This window comes from Pezoporus occidentalis, unplaced genomic scaffold (genome assembly GCF_034315485.1).
Source record: "Pezoporus occidentalis ecotype Australia unplaced genomic scaffold, CSIRO_AGI_Poc_V1 ctg15, whole genome shotgun sequence".
NCBI lineage: Eukaryota > Metazoa > Chordata > Aves > Psittaciformes > Psittacidae > Pezoporus > Pezoporus occidentalis.
Window position 1 is genome coordinate 1,510,653 of NW_026913316.1, and position 15,036 is coordinate 1,525,688.

A 15,036-nucleotide genomic window follows, 5' to 3' on the forward strand; every position below is an offset into this window, starting at 1 on the left:
ACTAGTTTCCATATTCTACAATAGTATGTGTAAGAAACACTGAAATTAAAATTAGCCTATTTTACCCTCAGTCAATGCCTGTGGGATCACTGTTCTACAAATCTAAGCTCTGCGAATTTGAAATACATAGTCAACCTTCAATAACGTAAAGGTTCTTTATGTTTTTCCCAGCACAGAGAATGCTTCATGAAGTAGGAGCTGCAGTTTGATAGAGGGCTGTTTTGTACAAGGGCATGTTCTCCTGAAATGGTAAGGAATTTCTCTGCACAAGAGCAAGTGCATCTCTGACACATCAGAGGTGGATCCAATAGAAAAAGAAAGCTGTAAAAGGTCTTGAGACTAAAGATACAGTAAAAAAAAAAAATGTTGGCTACAGGCAGGCGTTACAGTGCTATGGGAGTTTCACTGTGGATCTCGGGACAAGGAGGTTTGCCGATTTCTCTCTTCCAACCAAATCACAGAAGAATGGGAGGTCAAATGGACCCTCAAAGCCCTCCTTCCCTGATAAAACGTGGCACTATTTCACATCCTGAGGCATGTAATACAGACATTCTTTTGTCACTCATTGTTGACATGTATGACAGCATGAACTTAAGATCTTTTCTTGCATATTATTTGGTAGACTATTTTTCTTTTTTCTTAGAGTGAATGGTCATCCTTTCTCCAAAATTAATAGAAAATATTATTTATTACAAAGATGTAATAAATGCCAGATGTCATTTATTATGTAAACACTGAGGCTATATAATGCTTTCAGCATAAAGGGATCCACCCTCACCCACCAGTACTGAATTTTGAAATAGTATAATAATTCTTACAGGCCATAGTGACAGCTTTTAACAAAGGAAAAGCTGATCTCCTGCACATATGTCAGTTGCCAGACTAAGTCACCTTTTAAGCCAGGATGAGCTGATGAGTCCTGTTTATGTGGATGTGTGTGTAAGTAATCAAACAAAAAACAGTCAGAAACACTTAGAAATGATAATACTGGCATTGTTCATACCAGTAAATTCCTGCTCATGTAGTGACTCAGTTGGTAATCCACAAGGTGTTTCTAGGTTTTGTCAAATATTAGCTAGTATAATCAACTGGTATTAGCACTGTTTGCAAAACAGAGTTAATGAACTAGTTGTAGGATTATAGAACAGACTTTATAAAACATGTGAGAGACAAAAAAGGCATTAGCATTCTCCTAAACAAGGTTATTGTATTAATCTTAAAATCTTTAATTGATAAACTCCAACAATCCCAATGACTCTGCATATGATGCACAGATGATTTAGAAAAAGCCAACTAACTTTGCATTTTATTAGCTATAGAATTCCCTCTGTTAAATTTGTATCCATCTTATCTACTTCTGAGTAGGTATCACCCATTCCAAATGAATGTCATTTTACACATGACTTTTAAGCCAGAGTCATACTTTCACACAATGTTATGGTGCAGTGAAGAGGAAGGATAAGAAGCAGCAATCGACTTAACTAATGAATTGTTCAGTTACTTCAGCCAAAAAAAAAAAAGAATTTAGGAAGTGGAGACTAAATCAGATTGCTAAAAATGAATACAGAATTACATAGGCAAGCATGTGGAAACAAAAGACTAAGGCATAAACCCTATGAAACCAACAACACATATCATAATAACAAATGCATGCTAGCAGAAGAGTAGAAAAAAATCCTGGCTCATTACCCAACAGAGAAAGAAACTACTAACAGCTAAGAAAAAACATGTATTTTGTGCCCTTTTTGAATCTTGCCTTCCTAAAATCCCCCATCTGTCAGTACTGGTTTCCACAAGTGATTACTTCACACCAGTGGGATAAGATCTCAGCCTAGAGCAAGGGGAAAACAGGTATGAAGACGTTTAGGTTAAGATATCTGTTTGGAATGAAGATATTTAGGTAATAAAGATAACTGTTCAGAGATCAGCTGGCCCTAACAGATTTCATTCTAAAATATTTATGCAACTGGCTGAAATAAAGCTGTCCACTAGCAGTTATTTTGTAAGTTATTCTTAGGTACAAGAGACAGCCTAAATGCAGGGTAACATAAGAATGGTAAAAGGAAGAGAGCTGGAGAATTTAATAGGGATTTTACAGTATTTTCAGCTTCATTGTAGACCCTCAGTAACCTTGACACAAGAAATTAAACCATTTGCAAGTAGGACAGAGATTGAAAGATCACAGGATTAATAGCAGCTAATGTGGTTTTGCAAAACATTAAATGTGTCAAATCAATATAATTTTATTCTGCAATGGGAAAATGAGACATGGATAGAATAAAACCACAGAAACATAGAAATATGTTTTCACATCACAACAATAATAGAACTTCCAATTATGTCCTCATGATATTCTGATAAACAGGTTAGGAAGACATGATTTTGACAAAATTTATTACAGGACTATCTGGATAAAATCTGGTACACGTGGGTATAGATCTTGTTGGGAAACTGTAATTAGAAGGGTAGCTACAGGTGAATTACCATCCACAGTAGAAGAGGCCTGCTCAGAATATGTTTTTACTTAAATCTTGTAATTAATAAATTTGTTACTGAGTAAAATCAAGATTATTAAACGTGCCGATGATGGAAAACGAGGTGAGGCTGCAAGTTGAAACATAACACTGGAATCCAAACTTACTTTGACAAATTGCAGAAATGATCCAACAGAACATGAAATTCAGTGGTGAGAAATGCAATGTGCAGTTGTGCAAGTAAAATCTGAAAAACAACCTGTTAGAAATCAATCCTATGGGAAGAGATAAACAATGTGAACATAAGAAGGTTACTCTTAAAGGTTCATTTTTGAGACAGCACACTTCTGAACGACCCTTGTGTCCAGATTGTGCACCTGTTATCTAGTCCTGTTCTCCATATATCAGAAAAAGAGAAGAAAATTATCAGCTACATACACTGAATATTTTAGGCAAGATTTAATTTGGGGTATTTAATGGTTTTGGATACAATTGGAAAGAGGATGAGGTCTACTGTATTGAAAAACAATGCCAGAAAACCTTAGTTATCTGGACAATAAGGCTTCTTTACTAGGGTCTTGAACTGTAGCAAGAGGTACATACCCTTTAAAATATTGTCTCCAGAAGTAACTGTTCCTTCCCTGGAAGAAGTACAGAGCTGCAGTAGACCTGGTAGATATTTTGACCTCTACATTGGCTGGCTGGCTCAGCACCTGGGAATAGACTTTAGAGGGAAGTTACCTTAATCTATGGACTCTTAGGAATCTGAGATGAACAAAATCGCCACCAATTCCTAGGAATGTATGTGGAGTTTTTTGTGTCGTGCTACGTAAGATGCAATACTGGTCCTTTCTAAAGGAGTTTTTAAGGCTGAAGGCTGAAAAAGTCTATGCCATTGCATTCAGCAACCATTGTTGTTAATCCTTGTATTTTCCTATACCTAGGAAAGTTCCTCCTTTTTCTGATGTAATTCTTGGAAAGGACAAAATGGCTTTAAATCCCACCTCCCCACTCTTTCACTGCTTTGAGCTCTAGGTCAAAGAAGTCTCCCAAATCCATAGTTCATTTAAAATTCTGTTTGTCTCACAGCGATGGAACAGGTCTGGCTTGTATCAGACAGAAACACAACAGAGAAGGGTAAGCTGCCTCTGGGAAGAGGTTGGGGTCTAGCCAATCAAAATTGAGACAAAATTGTTCAGTTATTTTGGCTTTTTTTCCTTCACGTAACAGTTTGTTTATCAAGTATTCTCTTACTGTAGGAGAAGATAACTATTGAAAACTGAGCTCTTTAATAATTTCAGATCCGCAGCTGAAGAATATCATGTTAAATGAAGTCTCATGTGCAACTTCTCACATAAGGCACTGCTGCAGTGAAATTGCCAAGAAACAGCTCAAGGAGATACTCTGGGATATGTAGATTGTTGCAGTTAAAATATCCTGGCTTTCTTTTTTTTTTTTTGCTGAATACTAGGAGTTCTATGCAGAATACAGAGACTCTCACAGTTGCTCCTGTTGAAAAGCTGCCAAAGCAGCACTAAAATATCTGACACAGGACACTTCACAGGACTGAACTGGTTCTTGAGTCTTCATTTTGGTTATGATACAATCTAAGTGGCTAGTTATTCATTGTTACCATAGGTATTTTAATGTCGGTGTATTTCTCCTACAAGTAAAATATTGTTGAAAAATCGAAGTAATTTTCTGTAGTTGTTGCTCTCTTCAGGGTCTACTAAAAGCACACTGTATTGCTTGGAGAGCACTGAGTGATATTATCACCAGAATCTTGTTCATAAATTAACAAAGAAGATTGGCACTTCTTGGGGGGGGGGGTTGATTAGTCTTTTTTTGATTGGTTTTCTTATGCAGATGAGCTCTAGTTGCTCAAACATGATGGAACATTAATTAGGATATGTGGAAGGTAAAAACTAAGTGAAATGCAAAGGATATATAGATACCTGTAATTTAAGAACATTTCTTGAGGATATTGTTGAAAAATAAAAAGAAGAAAAAAAGTAATAAACCCAACCTAGATATGCAGACTCTATGGAACAAGATAACAGAGACAATATCAAAGGCCAAATTTCTCTGGTCACAGATTGAGGGAACACAACTGAATGAATCACTCAACACCTTAGAGAGGCTTCACCAGCTTTTTGTAACTGATAAGAAGGGGTGCAGAGGGGCAACGAGAGTATCAGGTGTCCCACAGGAAAAAGCAAACTTACTCTCAGAGCCTTTACCAGGCTCTTGGGAATGGGTGAAATTTATTACAGGGTGTTTAGGGGAAAGAACTGAAGGCAGGGAAAGGGTCAATGCCCTTGTCCAGCTGAGCTCCACATCTGATCACTGCTCTGTCCTATATTCTTGAGCCCTGTTCCTCACTCTTTCCTGTGTGACCCTGCTCTCTGTGTGAAGGCGTGTGGAGATGACTCACTAGCCCACTTCAAGTTGGACTAGCTGGGAAGTTGGAAGAGACAAGAATCTGGACAGACAAAAGGTCAGACCTGGAGACGAGTTAAATGGGGCCATGGGTCCTGAATGAACAAAGAGTGAAGGTGCATGAATGTACACTAGTAAAGTGATCCTCTGGAGAGGGGGAACAGGACTTCACTGTGTTGTTCATTTCTGTGTGAGTGCTGTTTATGTTTAGATGGGTGCACACTCTGTTCATCTGTGTGGCCCACTGTGTGCATCCTGTGCCTATGCATCTGTTCGGAAAGCATGCTAAGCCTTACTAACAAATGATCCCAATAACAGCAATACCAGAAAACAGAATATGTAGGAGAAATGTCTTGGGCTTTAAACTCCTCTAGATTTGGCAAACCTTCATACATACCCCAAAATTCTTAACATAATAGCTATATTATAATTTCTATTCAAGAATGATGGGGAGGAGGGGGAAGAGGCAGCAGTGCTGAATTGCCAGATGTATAATCTTGTATTGTCACCTTTTAATTATATACCATCTCTCCATTAAGCCACTGAAGATTAGGTACAGAAAATTGACTAAATACTTCAGGGGAAGCAGAGAGCTAAGTCTAAAGGTACTGCTAACTAAATAGTCATAGTTTCCTACATCTGCTTAAGAAAAGTAGGAATATGATGATGTACAGAGAAGGAAAACAGGGTCCCTAAGAATAATCATGGAAGTCCATATAGTCTCTTAGGATAAAGGGGTATGGCTTAGAGTCAATATGGTACTAGAAATGAAACTTGACCTGAAAGTAGCAACAGGTCTGCACAGAGCTTGGCAGCACAAAGGAAGAAACCTGAAGGATAACAGAGCTGGCTGTAGTAGACAATAACAGTGAAAAGAAACCGGGTGATGATAGATATACAGAGACAGGAAATCAAGAGCAAAGGAGACACCTGTGATACAGTAAGTGAAATAGCCTTCTCCATTGCTCTGGAAGACTAATAAAGCGCCATTGCCTGTGCTGGTCTGAAAGGTTAGTCAGGACTGTTACTGTAATAGTCAAGTACATCATTTTGGCCATTCTCCACAACAAAATACAATAATTTGCAGTATAGGGTTGGCAACCTCACCTCTTTGGTAACATGTTTCTTTGCCAACTACTTGTAAGATGGAAAGCTGAGACCACCTGGCAAAACAGTGGAAGAAAAGAAGCCCACCAGCATAACAGCCATAGTCTATGCAGTCTCTGCCTTTCACTGCAGTTTGCGTTTTGGTGGCTTGCCCACTCTGAAGTATACTGGCTATTTTTAGGGATTTTTTTGTATCTTGCTTATATGTTGTCCCTCAGTCAAAGACCTTTCTAGTCCATTAGTGTCTGTGATACCCCCATCTTACAAGTGAAAAAGTAGAAACTGGTTAGATGGAAGTTACAGACATATCCTGGCTCAGTGAAGACCCAGAACAGAGCATCCTGACCCTCAATCATCTGTTCTAATGACAGCCTCATATACATGTTAAACGGAACAGACTAAAGTCTCTTATCTTTATCACTGTAACAGTCTTGAGATTGTTACTGGATATGTTAAAGTTCCAGATCACATTTCTTATAACTGACTAATGCAATATCATACCTGAAGAACAAGTCACTAAAAAACTGCTGACAAAATATCCTTTACATACCAAAGTATTTTCCTTCACCAGAAACCACCGAGCATTACTTCTATACATGAAATCTAACTGAAAGATAAAATTTACATCTTCTTCAAATTAATGTTTGCCATTTTAATACTTTTGAACACATGCTGCATTCCAGAAAGAGGCATTCTTCTCTCTTTTGAGCTCTGTGTATGAAAACAAAAACGTAGCTTTCAAGAAGGTTGTATTTTTTCACCACTAGGGACTACTAAAATGACATGGCAGCAAGATTAAAAGCCTCATATTTTGGTCTTGTGGCTTAATAGTGGTTTTTTACAAGAAACAGAGAGGCAGGTCTACAAAGTGAAAGGCCATTCTAAACATAAAATTCATATTAAGGGTATGATGCTTGATGCAATTAGGTTAAACTGCAAACCACCTTGCAAGTTACCCATTGGAATAAACAAAAGGAAAAAAAAAACAAAGATGGATAGTTGCTCACCAGCATTTTTCTGCAGAATATGTTCAAACTTCCAAAAGTACAGCATTATTCTCTGTTGTTTTATAACAGCTGAAAATCTCCCAGGCATCACAAAATAACATAAATATATGGATGTTATCATGGATGATAACTTCCTCCTGCAAATGGTGGATGAGCCGACCAGGAGAGGAGCGCTGCTGGATCTCATCCTCACTAACAAGGAGGATCTGGTTGAAGCAGTAAGGGTTGAGGGCTGCCTTGGTTGCAGTGACCACGAGATGGTGGAGTTCAGGATCTTGTGTGGTAGGACTAGTAGAATACCAAGTAGAATTGCAACCCTGGACTTTAGTAGGGCAAACTTTGGCCTTTTCAAGCAATTGCTAGGGGAAATCCCATGGGCAAGGCTGCTTGAAGGTAAAGGGGCCCAAGATAGTTGGTTGACATTCAAGGACTGCTTTTTCCGTGCTCAAGATCGGAGCATCCCGACACGTAGGAAGTCAAGGAAGAGGGCCAAGAGACCTGCGTGGCTAAATAGGGAATTGCTGGGTATGCTCAAGTGGAAGAGGAGAGTTTACAGGTCATGGAAGGAGGGGCTGGCCACTTGGGAGGAATATAAGGCTGCTGCTAGAGGATGTAGGAAGGCAGCTAGGAGGACTAAGGCCTCCTTAGAATTAAACCTGGCGAGAAGGGTCAAGGACAGCAAAAAGAGCTTTTTCAAATACATGGCAGACAAAACTAACACCAGAGGCAATGTAGGCCCACTGATGAACGGGATGGGTGCCCTGGTGACAGAAGATGCAGAGATGGCAGAGTTACTGAATGCCTTCTTTGTCTCTGTCTACTCTGCTGCAGGCAGTCCTGAAGAGCCCTGTACCCCTGAGACCTTAGATGAAGTCAGGTCGACGGAGAGGTTTGCCTTAGTCGATGAGGAATGGGTTAGAGATCAGTTGAGCAATCTGGACATCCATAAATCCATGGGTCCAGATGGGATGCACCTGCGGGTGCTGAGGGAACTGGCGGAAGTCATTGCTAGACCACTCGCCATCATCTTTACCAAGTCTTGGGAAACGGAAGAGGTGCCTGAGGACTGGAGGAAGGCAAATGTCACTCCAGTCTTCAAAAAGGGCAAGAAGGAGGACCCGGGTAACTATAGACCGGTCAGCCTCACCTCCATCCCTGGGAAAGTGATGGAACAGGTTATCCTTGGTGCCATCTTAAGGCATATCAAGGATAAGAGGGTTATGAGGGGCAGTCAACATGGCTTCACCAGGGGGAAATCATGTTTGACCAATCTCTTAGCCTTTTATGAGGAAATAACACGGTGGATGGATGATGGCAGAGCGGTGGATGTGGTCTACCTTGACTTCAGCAAAGCATTTGACACAGCCTCCCACAGCATCCTCACGGCTAAATTGAGGAAGTGTGGACTGGATGATCAGGTAGTGAGGTGGACTGCGAACTGGCTGAAGGAGAGAAGCCAGAGAGTTGTAGTCTATGGGGCTGAGTCTAGTTGGAGGCCTGTAACTAGTGGAGTGCCTCAAGGGTCAGTACTGGGACCGGTATTATTTAATATATTCATCAACGATTTAGATGAGGGAATGGAGTGTACTATCAGCAAGTTTGCTGATGACACTAAGCTGGGAGGAGTGGCTGACACGCCAGAAGGCTGTGCTGCCATCCAGCGAGACCTGGACAGGCTGGAGAGTTGGGCAGGGAATAACTGGATGAAATATAACAAGGGAAAGTGTAGAGTCCTGCATCTGGGCAGGAACAACCCCGGGTTCCAGTATAGGTTGGGAAACGACCTGTTAGAGAGCAGTGTAGGGGAGAGGGACCTGGGGGTCCTAGTGGACGACAGGATGACCATGAGCCAACACTGTGCCCTTGTGGCCAAGAAGGCCAATGGCATCCTGGGGTGTATTAGAAGGGGGGTGGTTAGTAGGTCGAGAGAGGTCCTCCTTCCCCTCTACTCTGCCCTGGTGAGACCCCATCTGGAATACTGTGTCCAGTTCTGGGCCCCTCAGTTCAAGAAGGACAGGGAGCTGCTGGAGAGAGTCCAGCGCAGGGCAACTAAGATGATTAAGGGAGTGGAGCATCTCCCTTATGAGGAAAGACTGAGGGAGCTGGGTCTCTATAGTTTGGAGAAGAGGAGACTGAGGGGTGACCTTATAAGTGTCTATAAATATATAAAGGGGGAGTGTCACGAGGATGGAGCCAGGCTCTACTCAGTGGCAAACAATGATAGGACAAGGGGTAATGGGTACAAACTGGAACACAAGAGGTTCCACTTAAACTTGAGAAGAAACTTCTTCTCAGTGAGGGTGACGGAACACTGGAACAGGCTGCCCAGGGAGGTTGTGGAGTCTCCTTCCCTGGAGACATTCAAAACCCGCCTGGACACATTCCTGTGTAACATTATCTAGGTGTTCCTGCTCCGGCAGGGGGATTGGACTAGATGATCTTTCGAGGTCCCTTCCAATCTCTAGCATACTGTGTGATACTGTGATAACCAAAGGCCACTGAATCTAATACGATTTTCTGAATTGATATCCTAGAGTAAAAAAGGAAAAGATTTGCCATCTGAACTTTATGCGTGACAATAGCGACTTATTTTAGGGACACAGTTGACATGAGAAATGTCAAAGATTTTTTGTAACTCAGTTAAAAGGTTTTACCACTTTTAAAGTATTCTTGCTGTTGAGTTTGTCAGAGCTGTTCCAGCACACTTTAACATCTTTCCCAAAGGACTGACGCTGGGACTAACTATGCTACGTTTGAACACCAGTTGTTCTCATAGCATATGGCCACAGTAGAAGTTGTGAGAATTCCAAAATACAGCCAAAATCACTGGCTAAATAAATCTAATATAAATACATTTTTAATAAGTCCTTGATAAAAACAAAAAAAAAAAGGGAAATTTTTACAGTAAGATTTATAAACATTTTATTTCCCTCTCTGGACTTTGTAATACTTTACAGTTTACTGCTACTTTTCTTTTTTTTTATCTTCTTGCATGAAAGGTATGAGAATACTAAACTTGGTTATCTTTTCGTTTTAAATTTAAGCAGGTGGTGCTGATAAAACATATCTTTCTGTTTTCCATTAAGTTAAAAATAACACAAGGGAGGTCAGGTGTGTTGTAACACAGAGATTTAAGTAACAGGATTAATGAAAATAACAGGTAAATTTTCTGCTGAAAAAGCATAGGATAAGAAACTCAAGTTTCCCTTCAACAGCTATTACCCTGAAACTGAAAGAGCAGAAGCAGAACAGCAAGTGAGGCAAAACACATCCTGTCCCTTGTGCTCCACCTGTTTTCTTGATGCATTTAAATGTCATGCTAAAGACTGTCAGAAAGAATGCAGAATAGTGACAGCCTTCAACAGAGGTATCAAGCTGGAGAACTTCTAATTGTTTAAAGGTTGTTTCATTATTTTTTTCGTTATTTCCATTTTTATAACATCATTGTGAAAATCTGATCTCCCAGTTAGAAAAGCGTGATGCTGAAAACTTTCGTAAGAAAAAGCATTGTACCTATCCACTGCACACTCATCCCTTTACACTTAGGTTGAATAGCCATTTTCCATTGGTAGCAACTGATGCTCCTGCATTGCTGAAAATTATTATTTCTAAACAAGTTAGATCATAGAAGTACGATTATTACTGAAACTATGGGATGAAGACAGGCACTCTCTCTCTAGTACAAATCACTTATGGGACTAGAGATACCCAGTTATGCAGGATAGCATGTAGGAAAAAGCTGTAAGACTGGTTAACATGCAAGAACCAGATGATATCACACAGTCCGAGATTTTTTGAGACAAATTAATTTTGGGCCTGACAGAGAGAATGATCAGGCAAAGCATGAGACAATCAGACATCTGCTTCACAAATATGAAGTACAGAAGAGTTCAGCTGACTAAAAGAAAAGAGGAAATGAAGTAGTTTTGTTTCTTGGTCCACTTGGCTTAAATGCCCTTTTTCCAACAGGGAATATCAACATTACTTATCGGTACAGTGCAAAGAAGGGAAAACTGGGGTTTACTTTGTTGAGGTCTATTAAGGTTACAGGAGTCTGTCTACATTACATCTATATCAGCGCTAAAGTTCACAGTAGTTGCTGGGCCTCAGTATGTACAGGGCATGCTGGAGGACCTTGGGCGTATGTTGCTAACAGTGCTCTCCTGACATCACCTATCTGTGACTTCATCCTTGGTGAGACTGGTGGGGGAACCACTTTGTATGCACCAGAAACATACTTCAGAAATTCCAGGTATGGATGGAAGGAATATTATAAAGTGTCCTCTTGTACACTAAAACACCAGTGTACATGCCACGCAAGAAGACTAAGAGTAGGAAAATTCTTGCAAGGAATCCTTACTGACTGTTGCATACCCATGCAGCTTCAGTGGTTTGGGTTTTCACAACAGCAGGTAAACGTATTACCAGCACAACATTTGATAGCTGGTAGCTATCAAATGAAACTGAGAAAAAGGATCTGAATAGGTGTCAGGTAAAACATTAGTTTCATGAGCACTGGTAAACCAGATCAACAGTCTTTGTAACTTGAAGGTATGCTGATTGGAAAAAGCAGAAGTGTGTGATTGTCACACAGAGAACATGATGTCCATGGAGTATAACAGCCAAGTAAATTTAGCTTCATCTTTCCTCATACTGACTAAATGTATTAGAGAATAGGCTAGAAAATGAGCCGCCACTTCATAATTACAAGATATGCCAATTCACTCATTTCACTTTCAAGGTAGTCAGTCCTATGCAATATGAGGTCTAACTGGATGCTCAATTTACTGGTTCCTTGAACTCTGACAGACTTTCACACTATAGAAAAATATGAAGTAAAACTCAGACATAACTAGATTAAATAGAAGGATAATTGGCATAACAAGGTTTCACTAACTTCAAACAATGTAATTTTCTGAATCTGTGGCAAGACTTCTACTGCCTTTTGCAGGGTGGTCATTATTGTTGAGATGGATTTTTGCAATACACAAGTACTATTGAAAGGCGTTGAAAACTAAAGGTACAACATGGTTTTGTACGTGTTATACCTTAACCTTAAATGCTTTTGCAGCTCTAAATGTGTTAAGGGATATATTCTAAGAATGGCTTGGCATTTCAGTTGACACTAATAGGGATAAAAGTGTTTTGAAATATTAAAACTAGACAGTAATTTGCAGCAGACTTTACATCGTACTGCTCATAAAACTGGGTCACATGAAGATAGAGTGAGATTACTTTCTTTCATGGGATTAGTGTTTAGAAATAATTTCAGAACATTCAGCTCTTCGTATAGCGTGTGCATGTACAGGATACGAATCTATAACATCAAACTTTCTTTTACTGGATGCTGAAAAGAACAATTTTTACATTACACTAAATTTTGTTTCAAGTTCTGGCCATTTGTCTTCCAAATGATAATATACCAAAAAGTTGGAAAACCCCAAAACCCACAAAAACCAAAACCCCACAAAAGCCCCAAACCCTCTTTAATTCAGATTTAATTGATAGGAATAATCAGTACTAACCCTCTCAGTATTTTTATGTTTTTCCTTTGAGTTGAGTAAAACTTCAATAGGCTTATAAAACAGGAACACTTTAAAAAAGTTTTATTATTAAATAGTGCAGTCCCCTTACTATAGCTTGAATAAGAGTGTTGACCATTTGTGACTGACACAGACAACTGAATTCAACTGAAATTTTACCTTTTTATATAATTTTATAGGAAAACCTGACATACTGAAAATGCCAAATTACTTAGGAAATTAATGGTGCCTATTAATTAAATAATAATTCTTAAAACGATTTTTTTAAAGTCAAGCAGGTCCAAAAGATGTTTTAACCCAGCAGTTTCAGAGTAATTTTTTTCATAACTGTCTGTCTGATCATCTGTGGATGAAGCTGAGAATAAGCAAATCCCAGTCAGGTCCTAGGGAATTGAGAGTTGTCTTCAGTACATACAATCCAACTTCCCCAATGCATTCATTTACAAAAGCTGCAGGTACTACAAATTCAACTGTATCTTCCTATTGCCAGTCGAGCTTAGCACTTCAACAGTAATTTACTCATAACCAGATGGAATCAAAACCAGCTGTGTCTCAGAACAGGAAACACCTTATATTTCTTTAAGAGACTACTGCTAAAAAACACTAACATGAGATTAGGGCATGAGTTTATGCAAATATATTTGTGCAAACCTTCTCTTGGGCTTTATTTTTGTTGCATAGGAAGCCATCTCCATCCCAGGATTTACAGGTACTTTGCTGTTGGGTACAAAATGTTGTATATAATATTGTGTAGCAATTTAGGAAAAGTGGAAAATACAGATAATACTACTATAATTCAATGGTGATTTGACTTATTAAAGATAACATCATAGTCAAATAAGAGAGAAGAAATTTTAGTTATTTAAATTCATTCCCACTTTGGTTTCATTACGACACATTAAGATACTGTGTCTCATGAAACATGCTGTTTTTTATCTAAAATATACTTCAATGGATGTTGTGACAAGTGACACAGTGACAAGTGACAAGACAGTAATTGCAATAACTTCCTTAAAGCATTGATCTAGACTTGAAAAACTAATTATGCTTAGCTGATTTTTCAGTTTATTCTTAATAAATAAAAAGGGCAAAAACCATGCTCTCCTGATTATATTCCAAACTGGCTAAAGATTTCCTGAAATATTAATCTGCTTCATAGACCCAATTTTACTTAAGTTGGTTATGTTCTCGGAATTGAAAGCTCCCACTGACTTCAGTGTGACAAAGGGGGATGTTTGACCCTGACCATGATGGAGGATCTCAGCAATCTTCATATGAAGCACACATTTAATTTTATATATAATCTAAAAGTAAAAAAGTCAAACCACTCAGGAAGTGCTTCCTCTTCTGTCCAAAAATTCAGAAAAAAAGATCCTCAACTCTGTTCCAAGAGCAATTAAATATGGTTTCTGTCGACACAGAACAACTAACGCTTGTGGCTAGGTATCCTATATTTTTGAGGCCTTGTCTAACTGCCGACCAGTGTTCCTCCACTGCCAGCTTCATCTTTTACCTGAAGATGAAATTTCCAAAAGAAAAAAATATATTTCTAGTTAGCAGGGAAAAGAATCACTGGCAACTAGCTATAGCAACATGCAGGCCTTGGGCATAAGCTTAAACATTTTGTTATTATTATTGATCTTTATAATAGTAATTTAGAAGACAAAATATTTGATAATTCTATTACTGAATTTAAATCTATCCATGTTACTACTTTTTTTTTTCTTATTTTCTAAAATTTTTACTTGTTTTGATTTTGACCAAATAAAAACTTGAGGCCTCAAGAAACTTAGTAAATCTTACAGGCAAATATAAGTGGCAAAGATGCTTCTGCAGCTCCTGTGCTTGAAACTCTTTGCCTTGATATATAACGATTTCCTTTTCTTTTTCCATCTTTTCTTCAATTAAAAAAAAAACCACCCAAACAAACCCTTACAGAACTTAACTAAGAATTAGGCTACCCTAATTAGGCTACCCTAATTCTTACCTAATTAGGCTACCCTAATTAGGTACACCACTCCCAGGCACAAACCAAGTAAGCCTTAGATAACGAACAGACTGCCATTACCTGAAATGGCTGGGACTGACCAAAAAAGTGAACAGTCTCCACCTAAATATGCTTTTGGCTTGTCAGAACAAGAGGCTTAGTCACTGAGAAAGAAGTAGGCAGACAGTGACTGCTACAAAGAAGGCAACCCCTTCCAAAAGTCAGTTCCACTCCTTTCTACCTTTTTACCCCTCATTGCTCTCCCTTACCCTTTCTCCATGACAGCAGCAAGAGGAGCAACAAGGCATTTCTGAAGCCTGGTTTAGTTCCCTTGTCCCACTTCTTCTCCATATCCATAAGCAGGGCCCAGTCCTGACCCCTTCTCTGACCTCCCCTAGTGTCAGGTGCTGAAAAGGTGATGCAGGCAGAGTCAGGGAATTAAGCAGTAGGAGAAGGAGTGGTTCTGTGAATCCTGTGGT